At 35.6% G+C, this 22,799-nt stretch overlaps 1 non-coding gene across 1 annotated transcript; it reads left to right on the top strand.

The window, feature by feature from the left end:
* Positions 1 to 451: 451 nt before the first annotated feature.
* On the top strand, positions 452 to 558 carry LOC121210447 (small nucleolar RNA R71). Its single transcript, XR_005905564.1, has one exon. It is a non-coding gene; the product is annotated as a small nucleolar RNA R71 (small nucleolar RNA).
* Positions 559 to 22,799: the final 22,241 nt, after the last annotated feature.

Genomic DNA, 22,799 nt, shown 5'->3' with positions numbered 1-22,799 from the left:
CGAATTGTAGAAGTTGGACTGGAGTCCTTATCCACTCCTATTTTGATGTTGGTTCCCCACATAGTACACTGACTCAAGATTTGATGGACAATTCTCAAAAGAATGACCTTCCCCATAGTACACACAGGAAACTATTTCAAATGGACTTAGTGGCTGAGCTGCAAAATGATTAGCACTATTAGTGGTAAACTGTTTTAACATAGAGAAAATAGACGATACCTAAGCTGATAATGAAGTGAAGGTGTCAACTTCTTGAACTTTGGCTACACGCCTTCCTGAAGCTATTCGATTTGTTGGCTATTGATAGTTATTACTCACAATCCTTTCGATAATCTCATAAGCCTTATTATGAGACTTAGACAAAATTGCACCATTCGCAGAAGCATCTACCATCAATCTTTTATGTGCATTGAAACTGTTATAGAATGTCTCCAACTGAATACAATGAGGAATCCCATGATGAGGACACTTATGAAGTAACTCCTTGAATCGCTCACAAGCCTTATACAAAGACTTATCATCCAATTGTTGGAAAGTTGTGATCTCGTTCCTCAACTTAGCTTTTTTCTAGGCGGGAAATACTTAACCAAAAATCTCTCTACTAATTTTATCCATGTAGATGTCGAACTTGGTAGTAATTAATTGAGCCATGCTCGTGCTCGATCTCGTAATGAGTACAGAAACAAATTCAACCTCAATGTGTCTTCAGTGTCACTGGCTATCTTGAATGAATCACTCACCTCCATAAACTGTCAAAGGTGGAGATGTGGATCTTCCGTGGGCATACCACTGAATTGGCCCACCGTTTGGAGCATTTGAAACATCACTGGTTTCAATTCAAATTGGGTTGCCTCAATATCTAGCCTTCTAATTCCTAGATTTAACTCATTGAAAAGTGGCACACCATATTATATGATGCATCAATCCCTATCATCGGCAATGAGGATGGAATTTCGTACATGCTCGGCTTATTACCTTGGTGATTTCCAAGGTCCATCTCAACTTTTCCTTGAGCTATTCGTTCACGTCTTCTTTGATTGAATTCACTCAATTTCAAGGTTTACAGGGAGTAAATCAATAATCCGATCTATGCTCATAAACACTTGAAAAGAAAATCATAAAATTAAAAAGAATAAGTTAGTAATGTCAGAAATAAACCAAATTGGAAGTAAATAATTTCACAAAAAAATGACTATGGCAATAGTTAACAATCCCCGGCAACAACGCCAAAAACTTGTAATGCGTAGGTTTGTGCAAGTGTACACAGTCGTTAGCAAGTAATAAGTAAGTATCGAGTTATTGTCTCCACAGGGATTGTATTTGTGCTAAGTCACTTTATTTGTAAAATTATATTAACAATTTGGTAAATTAAAACACAACATAGTTGAGAAGTGATGATTAAACTAAATGCAATGATCCCTAATGCAAATTATCCTAAGTATGCAAACTATATGAATGAAATAGATTTTAGCAAAATTAAACACAATTTGCAACAATTATAACATAAATAAACTAGGACAATTACTTTAATTAAACTCAACTTATTATCAACATGCTTAATAACATTCGGAAAAACATTCCATGGCAACTCTGTAACACCCCTTACTCGAGACTGTCACCGGAGTCGAGCATGAGGTGTTACAAGACTTATCTTACCTTCCCTTTGGTACACTCCTTAAATTTTCCGTTGAACGATTTGGAATACTAAGGATACACGGGTACCTTTCTTTTTTAAACTTACCATTGCCATGTGTTGACATGGTCTTACGTGGTATCCTTGCCTTATGAACTCACCAAGGCATGGTCTTACATGGGATCTTTGGCTTATAGTAGTTTATCAATGCCATGTCTTGACATGGTCTTACATGATTTCCTTGCCTTGTAAAACTTACCAATGCCATGGCTTGGCATGGTCTTACTTGGTATCCTTAAACCCTAATGTCATGACATTTGTATCCTACACATTCCTAAGGTTCAACCGGAACTTTTAAGTATCATTTCTTCGTTAATTCTTACTTGAATCATAAAGGAATAAATTTACAAAATAAATATATAGATGCTGAAAAATAAAATCATTAATTATAAATAATAAAACATTGTATTTATTTACTGCAAACTTACTTCGATACAAAATACAATCAAATATTTTGATTTAGTTCTCAACCTTTTTCTTTCCTTGGTCTAACCCCAAATTTTGTTCTTCTTGATCTATAATAGTAAATCTATAATAGTAAATTTAACTTATTTAATATTCACATTTATCAAAACAGTCCTTAACTCTAACTTTAGGCAATATTATGATTTTGCCCCTAAACTTTTTTATATTTACACTTTTTCCCCAAGGCTAGGAAATGAAACTTTATCCCTAATTCTTATGTTTTATGACATGCTGATCATTTATTTACCTACGTCAGCATAAATTCCCACTCTAACATGTACTTATGACCATTAGGTATTTTTACCGATTATGTCGTTTTACTCATTTTTGCTTAAAATCGCTTAGCTCAAGTCGTTTAACATAATTTCAAGCTTCATATTCTACCATAAAACATCAAAATAAACACATTTCACCTATGGGTATTTTTCCAAATATGAACCCTAGGTTAAATTATTGCTAGAATAAGCTAAATCAAGTTATCGGGACTTTAAAAACATAAAGAACATTAAAAATGAGGCTTGGAATCACTTACTATGAAGCTTGGAAGCTTGAAAAAACCCTAGCTATGAAGAACCCTTAAAATTTCAGCTTAATGAAGAAGATGGGCACATTTTGCCATCTTTTTCCCTTTTTTAATCTTTTAATTACCAAATAACTAAAATACCCTTCATCAAAACTTTAGTTATTTTTATCTAAGTATGTCCAATTTTGTCCATGAAAACCTCATGGTCTAATTACCATTTAAGGACCTCTACTTCAATTATGCTCTTCAATTTAATCCTTTAGCATCTAAAACTCATATTTATCAACTTTTATAATTAAGACCTAATAGGCAAATTAAGCATGCGATCTATAAAATTTTCCATAACACATGCATCTAATCACTCGGTAAGTTATAAAAATTAATCAGAATAAACTTTTCTATCTCGGATCATGGTTTCGCAACCACTGTTTCATTTAGGCTCTATTTTGGGATGTTACATTTCTCCCCCCTTTAGGGATTTTCGTCGTCCTCGAAATTCTTACTTGTGAAAAGATTTGGATATTGTTTTTGCATAACCTCTTCAGGCTCCCATGTAGCCTCGTCTATCCCATGCCTATTCCATAATACTTTCACAAGTGCAATACTTTTTTTCCTTAGTTGCTTGACCTCTGAAGCTAAAATCTTTACCGGTTCTTCACTAAAGTCATATTGTAACATCTCAAAATAGGGCCTAAACAGAATAGTGGTTGCGAAACCACAAATATGAGGTAGAAAAATTTATTTTATTATTATTTTAAGGTCTATGGAATGATTTCATGATTGTGTGAAAATTTTGTTTAGAAATTTTATTGATAGAGGGTCCAATTTGATATTTAGGACTAAATTGCAAAAGTTGTAAAATTTGTGTTCTAGTTCACAAAGGTACTAAGTACTTGTGAGTAATGGGTTTTTAAAGTAGAGGTCCTTGAATAGTAATTAGACCATTATACTAGTTTGGACAAAAATACCTAAAGGAAGATAAAACACCATAGTTTTTAATTAAGGACATTTTGGTCATTTAGTTATTAAAATGAATTAAAAACAAAATTAAAAGCCAATTTTTGTCCATCTTCAACCCCTTGGCCGAATTTCACATGAGGAAGATATAGATAGGGTTTTTCAAGCTTCCAACCTCGATTGTAAGTCCGTTTTAGCCCCATTTTAATGTTCTTTACGTTTTTGGAGTCCCGGTAACTTGATTAAGCTTATTCTAGCAATACTTTAACCTAGGGTTTATATTTGGAAAAATACCCCTAGGTGAAATGTGTTTATTTTGATGTTTTATGGTAGAATATGAAGCTTGAAATTGTGTTAAACAACTTTTTCTAAGCGATTTTACGTGAAAACGAGTAAAACGACATAATCGGTAAAAATACCTAATGTCCATAAGTACATGTTAGAGTGAGAATTTGATGTTGCCATAGAAGGGAAAAATGATCAGCATGTCATAAAACATAAGAGAATAGGATGAAGTTTAATTTTCGAGCCTTTGGGAAAAGTGTAAACATGTAAAAGTTTAGGGGTAAAAATGTAATTTTTTGAAAGTTTGAGTCAAGGAATGTTTTAATAAATGTGAGTATTAAATAAGCTAAATTTTTTTATTATAGATCAAGAAGAACGAAATACAGAGTTAAACCGGGGAAAGAAAAAGATAGTGGACTAAATCGATATAGTTGATCGTATTTTGTTTCGAGGTAAGTTTGCGGTAAATAAATGCAATATTCTATTATTTTATGTTAATGTTGTTAATTTCCAGCATGTTTATATTTATTTTATGAAATTATTCAAAGAAGACTCAAGCATGAATTGACGGAGAAGTAATTTCAGAAAGTCCTAGTTGAACCTTAGGAATGTGTAGGATACAAATGTCATGACATTAGGGTTTAAGGATACCATGTAAGACCATGCCAAGGCATGTGTGTGACACACGATCTACCCCATGGGCATGTGTTCCAGCTGTGTGTCCCTTGCACCTTAATTTTGAGAAACAGAATGCTCAGAATTGAGCACAAGGGCAGAGACACGGGTGCGTGTCTCAGTCGTGTGAGGGACACGGCCTCAAGCACGGGCATGTGTCCCAACCGTGTGAAGTCTACACCTATTTTATGATAATTTAATTAACCACACGGCCTAGCACACGAGCGTGTGACTTGGCTATGTGACCTCAAATTGTTCATGCTTTGCAAAATAGAGAGTTACACGGGTTAGGGACACAGGCATGTGTGACCACACAGCCTACCCACACGGGCGTGTGACCCCTGTGCATGGTAAAAATTTTCTAAGTTCTGTAAAATTTTTCTTAAGTGCTTGGTTTAGTCCCAAACTACTTCCAAAGCATGTTATGGGCCTCATAGGCTTGTATTAGAGACTTTATGATTGAATGCAAATGGTTTTAATTTGGTCAGAAATTTATGACTCAAAATTGTATGTTTGCTTGCAATGTAAGTCGGGTAATGCCCCGTATCCTATTCTAACATTTAATACAGGTAAGGGGTGTTACATTTAGTGGTATTAGAGATATGGTTTAGTCAATTCTCAGACTAACGTAGCGCGTATGAGAGTCTAGCTATACATGTGATATATAATTTGTGATAGTGTGACGACTCTTGACATTTAAATTGTGTTTTCATCTTTTAAATGGATCCCAACCGAGAGGTCGCTGACGATGTTGAAAGTAATGCGCCAGCTCCCGCCCAAGGGATAGCGCCATTTGAAAGTAGACCGATAATGGTTAGTTATGGAGGAGAGGCTAGGGAAGCCTTCTTCCAAAGGATGAATGAGTGGTTTGCCGAGTTTGTTCGAACAAATTTAGCTGCCCAACATCCTCCACCCCACCTAACCCCCAACCGGTTCCCGTAGTTCCCCAAGGTGTGGAATTGTTAAAACTGAACAAGCCTCCAGTTGATAAGATTTAGAAATAAGGGGCCGAAAAATTTAGAGCCAATATTGACGATGATCTCGAAAGGGCAGAGTTTTGGCCTGAGAACTCTATCAGGGTATTTAATGGGGTGTCTTGCACACCGGGTGAGTGCTTGAAATGTGCTACTTAGGCTAGAATACATACAAATTAAAGCCATTGGCCCAAATTCTTTAATTCTCACAAATTTGTGCTAATTCCATTTTCTTTTCCCACTAAATTTCAATTGTTTTGCCTTGTCAGCACATGATTGATGCTAGTCTTATCACATATGTCACAATTTCTTCTCTCCCATGTTTTAACCTAGCCGATTTAGTTTCTTCCCACATTTTCATCCCGATTCGATTTCTGCTTTTACTCTTTTGTTTCATTCATAACCGCAATAAAATCTAGCCTTTTTATCATTTTCCAACTTTCTATATTCTCTTCAATGGCTTCCCAAACAACTTCTACTTCAACCTCTGCCTCTTCGTACACTTTCTTCAGTAAACTTCCTGAAGAAAAATACTACAAAAATATTGATAAACAACCATTCTACATGGAAAAAGGATTCTTTTTCCAGGTTGCTCCCTTTATAGGGTATACGAAGGCCATATCAGCAGTTGCAGAAAAGCATGGGTGGGGCATCTTTTGTCTCCATCCTAATGATGTCTTCCTAATGGTAGACATTACTTCTCTTGACAATGCATTTATATTTGTGCATTGTGCATCAATTCTATTTGATGAGGACTTCATCAATGCCCAATACAGACTGTCTAAAGATCCTGACGAGTATGCTAACTTTGTAAAGATAATGTCCCTAGAGCGCTTAGATCAAGTTCTCATTGATGTTTGTGTGGAAGGTACACAATGGTCAATCTCAAGAAATGACTGTTACACTATTGATAGAGTCTCATTGAAGCCTCAATGCAAGATTTGGTACCATTTCTTGAAAAACCCGTCTCATTCATTCTAGACATAATGCTACAATCTCGAAGGATCGATGGTGGGTCGAAAGATTAATGATGGAAAAATTATCTTTCATGAGATTCACCATTGTGCCCAAAAGAAAACCGGCACATTAAATTTATCCTTATTGATTACTGTACTATGCCAAAGAATCAAGGTTCCCCTGTCATCAAATGAAGACCACCTTCCGATCAAAAGGGCTATTACTAAGTTTATTGCACAAAAATTGGCTGGCAAGGAAATGCCAAGGAAAACTATCATATGTCAATCTTCTCCCCTTGGGATTACTTTTGCTGCCCCCTTGACTTCTCACACCGAGTTTGAGCTACGAATGATTGAAGTTTTAGATCTTTGAAACAACAATTGTATGCGTTGGAAAACCATCAGAAAATGCTTGTCACTGACTTTAGCAAAGCTCAAGAGGAGATGGCCATCTTTTAGGGATATGTCCGCCAATGTGTGTAACGTGTAGGTTTGTGCAAGTGTACATAGTCGTTATCAAGTAATAAGTAAGTATCGAGTTATCGTCTCCACAAGGATTGTATTTGTGCTAAGTCACTTAATTTGTAAAATTATATTAACAATTAGGTAAATAAAAACACAATATAGTTGAGAAGTGATGATTAGATCCGTAATGCAAATTATCCTAAGTACGCAAACTATATGAATGAAATAGATTTTAGCAAAATTAAACACAATTTGCAACATTTATAACATAAATAAACTAGGAAAATTACTTTAATTAAACTCAACTTATTATCAACATGCTTAATAACATTTGGAAAAACATTCCATGGCAACTCGATCTTTCATGAGTTTGGAAACCACATTAGGTCCTTTCGGAATCCTTTACTTAGTAAATATGCATTTTACTAATCCTTATTTACTAACAGTTTCTTAGCATTCGTGTGAGGTAATAGGGACGTGTTAGGTGTGAAACAGTTTAATCACACAAATCTAAAAGCTATGCAGATTACAGAGCTTGGTTAGAGTTGTTATGCAACCTAAAATTTAATCGGGTTAGGATATAAATTGAGCATGCACATTTCAATTTTGCATCCACTAGCTGTCATTTGGTTAGGATCGCTCAGCTAATTTAGGTGCATTTCAATCACGTATGAACGAAATACAAACTTTATTTTAATTGAAAACATGATCGATTGAGGCACAAACATTATAAGCATGAATCAAATAAATATTATTTAATCAAAATAATCATCCTAGCTTAAATAAAATTAAGCTAACATTGTTGTAAACAATAACAAAGAACACATAGCAAACATTTTTAGATTAAATTAAAGAAAGGAAAGATTAGACCCAAATCAAAGTGGTTGTCACTCAAGACTCTGACTGACTAGGCTCCTTCGCTTCTTTGCTTTGCTCCTTTGCTGATGGCTCTCCAAGGTGGCCGACTAAGGGCTCTTTAAGAGGCTTAATAGCTAAAATCTCTATGAAGAGATGATGCTAGGCGTGGGGAATGGAAAAGGCTAAGAGAATTTGGAGAGAAGAGAGAATGATGAATGAGGTAATGAATAGGTCATATTCATAGGTGAATAGAGGAGAATCGTTTGCTAAAAGTAGGAGGTTTCATCTCTTCAAGCATCTTCAATGGGTGGTCGGCCATGAATTGAGGAAATTAAGGTGATTTTTGCTTGATTTTTGCTCAATTTAAGTGCCAAAACAACTCGGGACTAAGGCTCTGTAATAGCCCTTACCCATATCCAACGCCGGAATAAGGTACGAGGCATTACTGAACATATACACAAGCAATCATACAAAACCGAGATGTAAATTTCCATCCTAATTTAAAACTTTTCAAATACATTCATATCATCCCTAAAACAAACCTACGAGGCCCATAACATGCATTGGGAGTGGTTCGGGACTAAACCGAGAACTTTAGAAAATTTCACAACACTTAAAAAAATTTTCATGTTTTTAAAAGCCACACACCCATGTGACTTGGGACACGCCCTTGTGGGTAGGCCGTGTGGTCATATCCGCCCATGTCCCTAACCCGTGTAACTCTCTATTTGTCACCCAACAACAAATTGAAGTCACACACTCGTGTGTTAGGCCGTGTGGTCAATTTAAAATTTATGATTTTTCATAAAATAGGTGCAGGCTTCACACGCCCATGGCACACGCCCGTGCCTGAGGCTGTGTCATCTACACAGCTGAGACACACGCCCGTGTCTCTGCCCGTGTGCTCAATTCTGAGCATTCTGTTTTGCAACAATTAAGGTACAAGGGACACATGGCTAGAACACACGCCCATGGGGCAAGCCGTATGTCACACACGGCCTAGACACACGCCCGTGTGTCTACCCGTGTGGACAAAAACAAGGCTATTTACCAAGCCATTTTGTCACCCTTTTATGCACACACCTACTCAACAAAACATAACACCAATCTAAGCAATTACATTCAACCAATTCAGCCATAATCAAGACATCCACACATCATTCACATGCTACCATTTACCACATACAATCATCACATACTTATCAACTTAAACCATGCAAAATTCCACATCCATGAAAACATCATCATATGCATATATACTTAAACCAATATTAACCAATTTCAATGGCCATTTACAAAATGACTTATCAACCAACATAAGCCAACACATTTGGCCAAATTAATTATGACACATAACAGAATGACCAAGTCCCTATACATGCCATAACTCAAAATGTCAAATTCATTGGTACCCCAAAATAATCAGTTGATAGTGTGAGTGGATCTCTGACAGTCTCCAATCCCCGAGCTAGCTTGGTGACACCATAAGATGAGGGAAAAAAAAGGGGAGTAAGCTATATAGCTTAGTAAGTTCCCATGCAAATAATAGGCATCATAGGCCAACATTTAACACACAATTAACATGGTGATAATTTAAGATCTTATAATCGTAACTTACTCAATCATAATCTTACCAAGGGTTCATTACATAATCGTAACTTACTCAATCATAATCTTACCAAGGGTTCGTTACATAACGAGCTCATCACATATGAGTTTTTCGTACATACTTGAGCCATCTCGAATTGGATTTACACATAATTCATCTTTGACATACTCATTAAATTACCCGTTGAACCACTTGGAATACTAAAGGATACTCGGTAGTTTCGTACACACGGTAACATACCAATGCCATATCCCAGATATGGTCTTACATGGGATCTCGTATCGATGCCAATATCCTAGCTATGGTCTTACATGAAGTATCATATCAATGCCATATCCCAAAAATGGTCTTACACAAAGTCTCATATAGATTCCATCTCCCAAATATGGTCTTACACATAGTCTTAGTAACTCTAATGTCCAGACATTTGTATCCTATATATTCCTAAAGTTCAACCGGGATTTCACTCTTGTCATAACTTTGTTAAATATGTCTATCAGTCAATCACAATTCATACAATAATAAAGCATTTAAAACATAATAATAAAAAATGCATATTTACATAAGAACTTACGTCGATACAAAAAATAGAAATAGGACCTACTTGGCAAACACCTTATTTTTCCCCCGATCTAGGTCCGAACCTCGTTTCTCTTGATTTATAATAGTAAATTTAACTCATTTATTATTAAAATTACTCAAATCAGTTCAAAAATCACATTATGGAAAAATTACATTTTTTCCCCTAAACTTTGACATTTTTTCATTTTGGTCCCTAGGCTCGTAAATTGAAATAGATTCAATTTTTTCAATTCCCAATCCTAGATAAACCTCTTTTATGCTTATAAAAGCCCAAATTTTACATTTAATCACACTTTACACACATTTTATATCCTTTTTACAAATTGGTCCTTTTGACATTTTCATAAAAAATCACCTAGCAAAAGTTGTTTATCTTACATCTAACATACATTTTCTACCATTAGACATCAAAATGCACAAATATTCTTCATGGATAAAATTTTATACTTTTATTTTCCTTCAAATTAGTCCTTGAAATAGCTAGATTAGGTTACAAGGATCTCAAAAACATAAAAATCACTAAAAACGGGGCTAGAACGGACTTACAATCGAGCTTTGAAGATGAACAAACCCTAGATATGGTTCCCCCTTGAGAATTTTGGCCATGGGAAGAAGATGAACAAAAATTGGCTTTTAATTTGATTTTTAACTCATTTATTAGCCAAATGACCAAAATGCCCCTAACTTAAAACATAAAATTTCTCTTACTTCATGTCCATTTTTTGTCTACTAACCTAGAAAATGGCCTAATTACTATATAAAGACCTTCAATTTAAAATTTCATAACAATAAGACACCTCTAGCATGTAGAACTCAACTTTTGCACTTTTTACAATTTAGTCCTTTTAACTAAATTGAGTACTCAAACGTCAAAATTTTCGAACGAAATTTCCCTGAAATCATTCCATAAAACTGTAGACCATAAAAATGTAATAAAAACAAGTTTTACTGTGTTAGATTCGTGGTCTCGGAACCACTATTCTGACTATGCCCTAAATCGGGTTGTTACAGACTCAGTCAAGTGCAAAGCTTCAGGAAAATCTCTAATTTCTTAAACATTGCAAGGACCTTGTGCAATTAAACCAAAAAGTGGTTTATGTGGACAGCCAAGTGTACCTGAAAATTGGGTTGACTTGGTCTCCAATTTGGACAGTTTTGTAATCCAACAAAGCTATCAGACCTATCCAAAATAAATCAATAAATTACAGGACCAAAGAATAAAATTTAACCAATTTAAATAATTAATTAAAACCCAAATTATTGATTAAATAACTTAAAATGAATTATTAAATATAATTTTATATTTTATTATTTAACTTAATCATGCATGGCCCACTTTCTACCTTAAAAATATAATATGCTCAATTTAATATAAAATTAGCCATTTATTGCATGAAAACTATGTAATAGAGCATAAAATCACATTTTAATAATTTATATGTCCCAATTTCATATTTTCACATATTTCATTAATTTATTAAATAATTACTTAGTTTTAACAATGAATTTAAGTAAAAAGGTGATAAATTACATAGGAAAAATCCTATATTTTTTTAGTTTACACACCCCCGAACTTAAATCATTGCTCGTCCCGAGTAATGTTTATGAACAGCAAAAGGTCTCGCTAAGGCAAAATTGCTAATTGTGTAAGCAACATCAATCTTTGTCCTATAATTATGCATTAATAACTTCATGCTCATCGATCTTTTTTATTAACAAGTAATTCATATACAAACATTTTGAGAATTTTATACTAAGTTTCAAAATATGCCAACATGAATCATAGTTTGTATGTATGTCACAGCCAAAGATAACATTCTTCATTCAACATAATTTCTTATTAATCAAGCAAACAATCATAAGGCTTATTTATCATCTTCATATGTTGAGCTCAGGACTTCCTCTCCACTAATGTAGGTGACATAATCATCAAATTAATAGGTCTTTTATAAGGTTGTAATACGGCTTGGTTAAAGGTAGGGATTTTAAAAGATGGGACATTTCAGTTCTAAAAATTCTTAACCTTTAACTTTGTCTTGGTTTTCTCATAATACAACCTTTTTCTTTAAGTGAACCTTTAGAACACCCCCAAACTTATTTTGAACTCAAGCTCATACATTTTTCCTTTTTGGAGACTGAGCAAACTTTTCTTCGCTCTTTATTCAATTTTTTAAGCATGAGCACATACATATTTTTGAAAATTTCCTCAAATGTTGATTACCAAGACAACTTTAGTTAAGTGGGTGCACAAAATTAGGATAACTTAAAAAGATGGTAACGTGGCTTATAATGTAGGTTCATTGCAATAAACAGGCCTTTAAGCTCAAAATTACAATTTCAAGGGTCTAATATCATAGGGTTGGCTTGTAAAGGCTCAAACGATCCAGAGAAATAGTGCCTATATCATTTTAGATTTTTATGTCCCCTAGGATTTTGCCTTAAGAAAGTTACTATGTCAATTCTAAAGATACAAACCTTTATGCATGTCTAATCTCAAGAGAAACTAAGTTTTCATGGAAAACATTATTAGGCTAAGATCATACAAGCATTTCATTCTTCATGATAACATACTTTCACTCAGATAAAATCATCATTCATACTTGCATACAAAATATCTCATTAACAAAAAATGTCTCTAAATATTCATTTATTAAAACATTCTTATTAAAGAAATGATTGAAACATACTTGAAAATTTTAAAAATTTGAGCAATTTATTTGCCTTAACCCCCTTTAAAAAGAAACAATGTTCTCATTGCAAGAACAAAGTAATGAATGAAAACTGAACACCAGGTAGGGTTGTAAAGAAAGAGAGGTGAGTCATTAAGACTGCTTAAATACCAAGTCTCTCCTAATAACCTAATCCTAGACATGTTCATTCCCATTACCACATCATTTAGTCTTTTTTCTTTCTAAAGAAGTGTTAAGTTTATTTATGCTTGCTATGTTTTATTCTACAGAAATTAAATCCTAATTACGAAAGAAATAAATTCCTAAAGACCTAAAAATAATTAAATAAATAAAAAGATAAGAATCCCCTATTTTATTTTCCTCACTCATTCCCCTTAACTTCTTTAGCTCCATCTCCGCTTGCATCATCAATATCTTTCGTCCATGTCTCAAAGGTAGCATCTGGGAACTCAAGAAAAAAAGTATTAGAGATATTATTAAAAGAATTTCAAATTGATTCATCTCTAATTTTTTCATATTTCCAGTAAGTTTGTTGTTGATTGTGCATGAACTTGCACATATCCATCAAATTGACAACTCCGATTTCTTTGAAGCTCTTACAGAAGTCGGCATAGGTGTTGCAGATTCAGGTTCAACATTTAGCTTGACTAGTTCTTCTTCTGGCTCAACCCTTGGTTCAGGATTTTTAGATCCTTCAACTGGTTTAGGACTATTCGGTTCCTTATTAGATTCTTCCTCTCCAGTTTCTGTAACTAAATTAGTTACAGTCTCAGTTCCATCTTTTGACTCCTTAGTATCTGGCTTAATTGGCTCTTCTTGCTCGCCTTGATTCAGCTTATGCACCCTCTCTACTAATCTTTCAAGATCATAATTTGTAATGCATCCTTGAACATATCGCCCCTTCAGATTTGCTTGTGTTTTAACATGGGCCCTTAAGCAAAGTGAAGGGATTAATGATGGGAAATAAGCACTTCCTGCCTTCTTTTTAGCACAATCATGAATCTCCTTGAGAATAATTTTCCCAGCATTAATGGACTTTTCTGTTAAGATTTCATATAACAAAAGCATTAGTTCCATCGAGATGGTGGAACTATGTAAGATAGGCATAAAACTGTAGCGAACGAAATAAAACCATACCTTTGCTACTGGTTTTAAGTACTCCCTTTGACAAGAATGGCTCCCATTCTTTCTTATAATCCATTGGGATCTCGGATTTATCACAACATCAAGCACTTGTTGAAGAAAATCCCAATTGATGTTGTTCATCATAGGGTAGTACTCATCTTCTTCAACATGAGGTAAGTTAAACAAATCATTGATGGACTTAGAAATAAGAGGTACCTTTTTCTTTCGAACGATAACTTTAATAGCGTCTTGCGTATTCCAACTAGCATAGAATTCTCGAACTAGTTCATCATCGAGAAGTGAACAAGCATCACAAAATTGTTCCCACTTGAGAGCATTGATTTTCTTTCTAATCGGTATAAGAACAACCATCAAATCATTACTCTTCAAGTCAAAACCTTTTTTTGGCATCATATGTTGATGCTTGAAGATTGAATCAAATCTCTCTTTCACTTCTTCATTGATCAAAGTTGGGTTTCCAGGAGTAGTATTTGAAGAGCTGATTTTTTTGCGAGACATGGTATCTTTTCCCGAAAATTTTGGTAAAATTTCTGCACAAAGGGAAAAAGAAAGAAATCAGCAAAGTAGTAAAGACTTGCTATGGAAAAAATCGTGCGATGGCAAGGATGGTACGGCGGCAACAACAGCGTTCGACAGCAATGGCAGTGTGCGATAGCAAAGTTGGTGCTTCGGAATCTTCTTGCGGCGGCAATAGGTGATTTCAACAGGAAGGGAAAAGAACTAGGGTTTCTTTCGGGATTTGAGGCTAGCGGCATAAGAGGGAAATTTAGGGATTTTTTAGGGTTTAAGCAAATTGCTTTGAGGGATATGAAAATTAGTAGAATGGAGAGGGGTTTATATAGGGAAGAATTAGGGCAACATGTAGCAAAATATAGCTTCATTAGGGTTACTTGGGCAACAAGTAATGGGAGTGGGGGCTAAGTATGGATTTTCCCTTCTTTTTGTTATCTTGGGCCTCAAACTCAAACTGTAACTACAACTTATAAAAAAACTTATTAGTACTTGGGCCAAATTTGACCCTCTTTATTAACATAAAAATTTAAAATTTAAACAGAACAAACGAAAATTAAAAAAATTAAATCTTAATTATAAAATTTCTTCTTAACAAATTACATTAAATTAATTCCCAGGAAAGGTTGGAGGGGTCACAGCGGTCCCACTTAAGTTCCAATCTCATTAGACAGAATTAATTAAATATACTAAGTTAAGAAAATAAGTTCTAATTATTTATTTATTTACAAAATGAGTTCATGAAAAATCAAGGGTCTGTTAATTTGAACGAGGATTCAACTCGCTCAACTTCACCATCCCAGTAGTGTTTTAGGCATTGACCATTAACTTTAGACGTACCTCCGTAATTTTCGTATAATTCAATAGCTCCATAAGGATAAACTCGGCATATGGTGTATGGTCCTTTCCATCGAGATTTAAGCTTTCCAGGAAATAGCTTCAACCTTGAATTAAACAATAAAACCTTCTGACCTTCTTTAAACTCGCGAGGTTGTATATGACTATCATGCCATCTCTTTGATCTTTCTTTGCACATTTTGGCATTCTCATAGGAAAACAAACTCAGCTCTTCCAACTCATCAAGTTGTAACATCCTTCTCTCACCGGCTTGCTTAAGATCAAAGTTCAACTGTTTCAAAGCCCAGTGAGCTCTAGCCACCAACTCTAATGGAAATGACATGCCTTTCCAAAGACTAACTGATAAGGAGTCATTCCTAATGATGTCTTGAATACTGTTCGATAGGCCCATAATGCATCATCGAGCCTTCGAGACCTATCTTTTCTGCTAGGGCGTACTACTCTTTCAAGGATACCTTTGATTTCACGGTTCACTCTTTCAACTTGCCCATTAGATTGGGGGTGATAGGCAGTAGCAATCTTGTGCTTCACATCATATTTTTCAAGTAACCACTTAAGTCATTTGTTCACAAAGTGGGAACCTTCATCACTAATGTCCCAAATTGTGTAAACATATGCTTATGTAGGAATTGCATGACTAGCTTCAACCCACTTGGATACATAGTCCACAGCAACTAAGATGTATTTGTTCCCATACGACGAAGGAAACGGGTCTAAGAAGTCAATTCGCCATACGTCGAAAAATTCAATCTCCAAAATGATTTTCAAGGGCATCTCATTCCTTCCTGATATATTTTTTGTCCTTTGGCATTTATCACATTTCTTCACATAAACATGAGCATCTTTAAATAGTGTAGGTGATCGTGATTTTGTGTGTGATAATTTTTATAAATTTATAATGAATCGTTCTTGAAACTAACTATTATCACGATGAAGGCAAGTGTACCTATCGAACAGTAGTATTGTTTTAGCAAGACCAGATTGTCGAACCCAAAGGAACTAAAAGTACTAGTAATAACTGTCTTTTTATTATCTAGTCTAAGAATAATAGGGTTTGTTTTAACTAACTAATTAACTAAACTAAGAAATCATAGAAAATAGAATTGGGGAATTACTTTTGGAAAAACGATTGAATTAAGACAATACCTAAGGAAAAATCCACCTAGACTTCACTTATTATTTGACTCTGAATCGGATGATTTATTCATTTGACTTGATCCGTAAAAATCCTTAAGTTATATTATTATCCCTCTCGAGGCTAACAACGTCTAACCCTAGGTTGAATAATTTAAATATCTTTCTAATTAACTACCTAAGGCTGTATTAACTCGATCTATGGATCCCCTTATTAGGTTTCACCCTAATCCAGTAAAATCTTGTCACCCTATCTCTAGGTGCGCAACCAACTTCGCTTAATTATGACAATTGTACTCTTAGACAGGGTCTATTCCTCCTCTGAATAAGAGCTTATCTTGAATCAATATCCTGGAATATCAAAACAAGAATTAAGAACACACAATTAAGAACAAGTCAAATATTTATCATACAATTCAGAAAATAATAACAAAAAAGGAAAACATCTCAGAAGAATAATGAATACAAAACATAAAGAAAAACCCAAAACTCCTGAAGGGAAATTGAGGGGAGATCTTCAGTCTTGATGATGAATCCAGCTTCTCAGATGGATTAATTGGCTTTCCTTGAGCAATTCCCTACCTCCTTCTCTGTGTGTCTTTTTTCCTCCTCCTCTAGGGTGTATTTATAGGCTTTGGAATGCCTAAGAACCCTCAAAATTGGCCTTTTTCGAATTGGACTAAACTTGGGCTCGATAGGGACACGCCCGTGTGACACGCCCGTGTGTAATTGCTTCAAACCGCGGTCAAGGCTGTTAAATAGGCACGGGCATTGTAACACCCCGTACCCGAGTCCGTCGCCGGAGTCGGACACGAGGGGTTTGCAGACTTAAATCACTTCTTTGCACAATCCATTTTAAATTTTCCAGGCAAGCTGGCTAACTGCGTCACTGTCACCTTAAAAATCATATCCTGAGTTTCACACCTCGAAAATCAGTTTCGTGATTTTTCCCTGAAACTAGACTCATATATGCATCTACAAATTTTTTTCTAGAATTTTTGGTAAGGCAAATTAGTACAGTTTATTAGTCAAAATCTCCCATGTTACAGGGATTGACTTCACTGACCGTTGCGCATTACGACTTGAATATCTCCCTGTACAGGGATTCAATACTGATGCCGTTTGTTTCTATAGAAACTAGACTAAAAACTGAATCTATGAATATATGGCATGACTTCTAATTATCTCTGGTTAATTTATAATGAATTTCCAAATTCGGAACAGGGAATCCAGAAACCGTTCTGGCCCTGTCTCACGAGAACCTGAATATCTCTTAACATACTGTTCATATGATCATTTCATTACTTTCCTATGAAAATAGACTCATCAAGGTTCGTTTACATAATTTATTCACTATTTAATTCCATTCCTACTATTTTTAGTGATTTTCCAAATCTACATCACTGCTGCTGTCAGCATCTTCCTTTAAGGTAGACTTTACCTATTTCATAGTTTCCATGATTCAACTAGCCCTTTTAGCATAAATAGCACAAATTATGATAGTGATTAACCATTCCCATTGCCAATCCTTGTTAAGCATATCCACACCTCTCAATAACCATATCCATACCAAATGATTATAACATTATGCTCAAACATATATAAGCCATTTTCGCATGGCTATCCAAAATTATACAAATCCAAAGGGTCCATGACCCACAACAAAAAGGGTAGTCCTATACATGCCATTTCAAAGTTCAACCAAAAGTGTACCAAAAGGGGCTTTGATAGTGTGGGCGACTTCGACTTCAAAATTCCCGAGTCCGATAGCTGACGAACCAAAATCTATAAAACAGAGAATCAAAGAAACGGAGTAAGCATTTAGTGCTTAGTAAGTTTGAGCAAAGAATTTAAGCACAACTGAAATATAGCATTCATATAACTAAACGGATAATTTCATATGCACAAATTCTCAATATCATAATTACTTCACATTACCAACCCTTATATTCACACACAAAAGATCAACTTAGCCAAGGCCGGAAACTCATAAATTTACTGAGCGAATATTATTCGAAGGGAATCAACTATTCCAATGCACACACGAAACATACCTCATTGTTGGGATTTTACAAGCGTATTAACTGAAATTTTTACAGCAAGATCGCTTATTCCCGAATCACGTACCTTCGGAATTTAACCGGATATAGCAACTCGTTCAAATGCCTTCGGGACATAGCCCGGTTATAGTAACTCGCACAAATGCCTTCGGGACTTAACCCGAATTTAGTAACTCGCACCAATGCCTTCGGGCTTAGCCTGGAATTAGTAACTCGCACAAATGCCTTCGGATCTTAGTCCGGATATAGTCACTTAGCACAAAGCCTTCGGAACTTAGCCCGGACATCAGTCGAATAACCATGCACATTTATCAATAAATCATGACACATTCGTATTTCATTTTCATTACCAAAGCTCAAACACAAGACACTTATCACACTTGCAATTTCGGCTCAATAGCCACATACAAAGAGCATGATTTTGATTCGCTTAAAATATGATCTAATCAAATCATAATCTAAGTTCCATTACTCGAAAACTTACCTCGAATGTTGTCGAACGATTTCGATGGCTATTCGACCACTTTTTCCTTCCCTTTATCGAATTTAGTTCCCCTTTGCTCTTGAGCTTAATTTAACAAATAAATTGATTTAATCATTTGAGCATTGAAAAGAGGAACTCAAGGTACTTAGCCCATATATAATTCATTAGACATCAAAGTCACATATGTACGGAATCATGAATCAAACTCAACACATTAGTTAGTATTCTCCTTAGCCGAATTTTCTAAGTCAAGATAAATCCTTCAATATGCTTACCTATGGCCGAACAAACACATCAACCTATGTACTCATTCATGTGGCCGAATATGCATGTTTATGTTGAGGCCAATTATATACTTAATACCACACACAAATGGCATACATTTTACTAACTAATGCATTACATATTATAACTCAATACGCATCCATTATTTACTCCATAACCGAAACACCATCATATGAAAATATATACCTTGAGATATTATATATGTCATGCCAATACATCATGTGCAAACATATATATATATATATGTGTAAGAGCCGAATCACAAGGTTGATTATAACCAAACATAAACATAAATCCAAAACACAAATCTTACCTACCATGCAATAAGCATAAATCATACTTATGGATATACCATGGCCGAATACATCACAACACCTTACCATTTCAATTTTGATCATGGTTAAACAAAGAACTTAATGTCTCACTCAAAAATGCTAAAAAGAAAATCCAAGAGTTAATCAATCCACCATCACATGTATCATTAACAAGCTTCACATTTAGCATGCAATGACATTAACACAAAATCCACCTTGGCCGAATATCATCCCCATGACATAGCAAGGATTTGAACCATGGATAATTAGAACTCAAGCTAGCAACTAAAAACATGCATGAATCTCATGGCACAACATCAACATACCTTAATCTAGATACAAGTATGGCCGAACCTCCTCCTAATCCTCTTCCTAACCAAACATGAAGCAAGAACTCCTTCCTTCTTCCTTAGAATTTTCGGCCAAGGATGAACCAAAGGATGAACACTTTTTTTTTTGTTTTCTTTTCTTCCACTCATGGCAATAGGGGGAGACAATCACACACATTCTTTCTTTTTTTTTCCATTTCTTTATTACCCATACTTCTTATTTTATTTTTCCTAACATACATCACTAACATAACATGTTTGTGACATGTTTCCACTCATAGCATGGCCGGCCACTAAGCTTAAATTTGGGTAAATTGACATGCAAACCCATCATTTTCACAACATGCATTAATAGGCCATTTCACATTTGCCTAGCACATTTCTAAATTTTCTCACATAAGTCCTATTTGATAAAATTCACTTACAATTGACAAAATTCAAACATGAAATTTTCACACATGCATATATACATATAATAAGCATCAAATATGACAGCTAATTATTTTTATGACTCGGTTTTGTGGCCTCGAAACCACTTCCCGACTAGGGTCACTTTAGGCTTGTCACAACTCTCCCCCACTTAAGAAATTTTCGTCCCCGAAAATCTTACCGGTAAATAGGTTTGGGTATCGTTCTTTCATAGAATTCTCAGTTTCCCAAGTAGCTTCTTCGATACCGTGTTTGAGCCATAACACTTTTACTAACGGAACCCTTTTGTTTCGCAACTCTTTCACTTCACGAGCTAGGATACGAATCGGTTCTTCTTCATAACTCAAGTCAGATTGAATTTCAACTTCTGATGGATTAATCATGTGTGACGGATCGGATCTATAACGTCGAAGCATCGAAACATGAAAGACGTCGTGAATCTTTCAAGTTTAGGGGGCAAAATCAATTTATACGCAACTGGACCAACTCGTTCGGAGATTTCGTGCGGCCCAATGTATCTCGGGCTCTACTTGCCCTTACGGCCAAATCTGAGTATCTTTTTCCAAGGCGAAACTTTAAGAAACACTTTATCTCCCACCTGATACTCAATGTCTTTTCGTTTCAAGTCCGCGTACGACTTCTGGCGATCTGTGGCTGCCTTCAGACTCTCACGAATTATTTTACTTTCTGTTCAGCATCTTTAATCAAATCAACTCCGAAAATTTTACTTTCACCAAGCTCGGTCCAAACAATGGTGTACGGCATTTACGACCGTACAAATCCTCGTAAGGTGCCATCTTAATACTTGATTGAAAACTGTTGTTGTAAGCGAATTCAATCAAAGGTAAATACCGTTCCCATGAACCATGAACTCGAGGATGCAACATCTCAACATATCCTCAAGTATCTAATTATCCGCTCGGATTGACCATCGGTTTGGGGGTGAAAAGCGGTGCTAAAGTGCAGCTTGGTACCCAAAGCTTCTTTCAATTTCTTCCAAAATCGCGAGGTGAATCTCGGATCTCTATCCGACACAATAGAAATCGGTACCCCGTGTAATCTCACAATCTGAGAAACATACAATTCAGCTAGTTTATCCAATGAAAAATCTGTACGTACGGGGATAAAATGAACCGACTTAGTCAGTCTATCAACAACAACCCAAATCGCATCTTTCTTACTTTTCGACGGTGGCAACCCAGACACAAATCCATCATGACTCGATCCCATTCCATTCAGGTATCATGATCGGCTGAAGTAAACCCGTAGGCACTTGATGTTCCGCCTTTACTTGCTGACATATTAAACACTTCGAAACAAAATCAGAAATGTTCGTTTCATACCATGCCACCAAACTGACGTCTCAGATCGTTGTACATTTTCGTACTCCCGGGTGAATAGACATTCGGTACAATGAGCTTCGTTCAGAATCATCGAAATAAGTTCTAAATTTCTTGAACACAAACATTTCTGAACCTCAGCAATCTCATCTCACTTGAAACTCTGATTCCACATTCGGAAACATTTAGCCCGTTTGGCAACCAATTCATCATCGACTTTCTGAGCCTCACGAATTTGAGGAATCAATAATGGTTTGGCTTTTAATTCAGTACTAACACATTGTCGGGTAGAACAGACAAGTGTACATTCGTCGCTCGTAAAGCAAACAGTGATTTACGACTTAAGGCATCCGCAACCACATTAGCTTTTCCCGGGTGATAGTCAATGACAAGCTCATAATCCTTTAACAACTCGAGCCAACGTCTTTGTCGCAGATTTAAGTCTCTTTGAGTCATCTAATATTTGAGACTTTTGTGATCCGAAAATACATGGCACTTTTCACCAATAAGTAATGTCGCCATATTTTTAAAGCGGATACGATGGCAGCTAGTTCGAGATCATGGGTCGGATAATTTTTCTCATGTGGCTTTAATTGTCTCGACGCATAGGCCACAACTCGACCTTCTTGCATCAATACGCAACCTAACCCAAGTAGGGACGCATCACTATAAATGACAAACTCTTGCCTGATTCGGGCTGCACTAGAATTGGAGCTTCGGTCAATAAGTTTTCAGTTGATCAAACTTTTCTGACATTTTCTGTCCATTCGAACTTAACATCTTTTTGAAGTAGCTTCGTCATCGGTGTGGCTATCATCGAGAAACCTTTTACAAACCGTCGGTAGTAACCGGCAATCCCAAAAGCTCCGAACCTCAGTAATATTTCTTGGAGGCTTCCAGTTAAGTATGGCTGAAATTTTGTTCGGTCAACTCGAATACCCGATGCGGATACCACGTGGCCCAAGAAGCTAACCTCTCTTAACCAGAACTCACACTTACTGAACTTAGCGATAACTGCTTATCCCGTAAAATTTCACATAATCTCAGTGTAGCATGTTGGTCTTCTCTATCCTGTATCCAAATCTGTCTAATATCAAATCCCATAAATACCGCAGGGATTAGGAGCCCAAACGCTCACTAAAACGTAGTGGCGATCTCGTTTTGAAAGCAGTTTTGGG

This window comes from Gossypium hirsutum, chromosome A11 (assembly GCF_007990345.1).
Source record: "Gossypium hirsutum isolate 1008001.06 chromosome A11, Gossypium_hirsutum_v2.1, whole genome shotgun sequence".
Classification (NCBI taxonomy): domain Eukaryota; kingdom Viridiplantae; phylum Streptophyta; class Magnoliopsida; order Malvales; family Malvaceae; genus Gossypium; species Gossypium hirsutum.
Note: the sequence above shows the minus strand (reverse complement) of the source record. Positions and strands in the feature narration are given on the sequence as shown.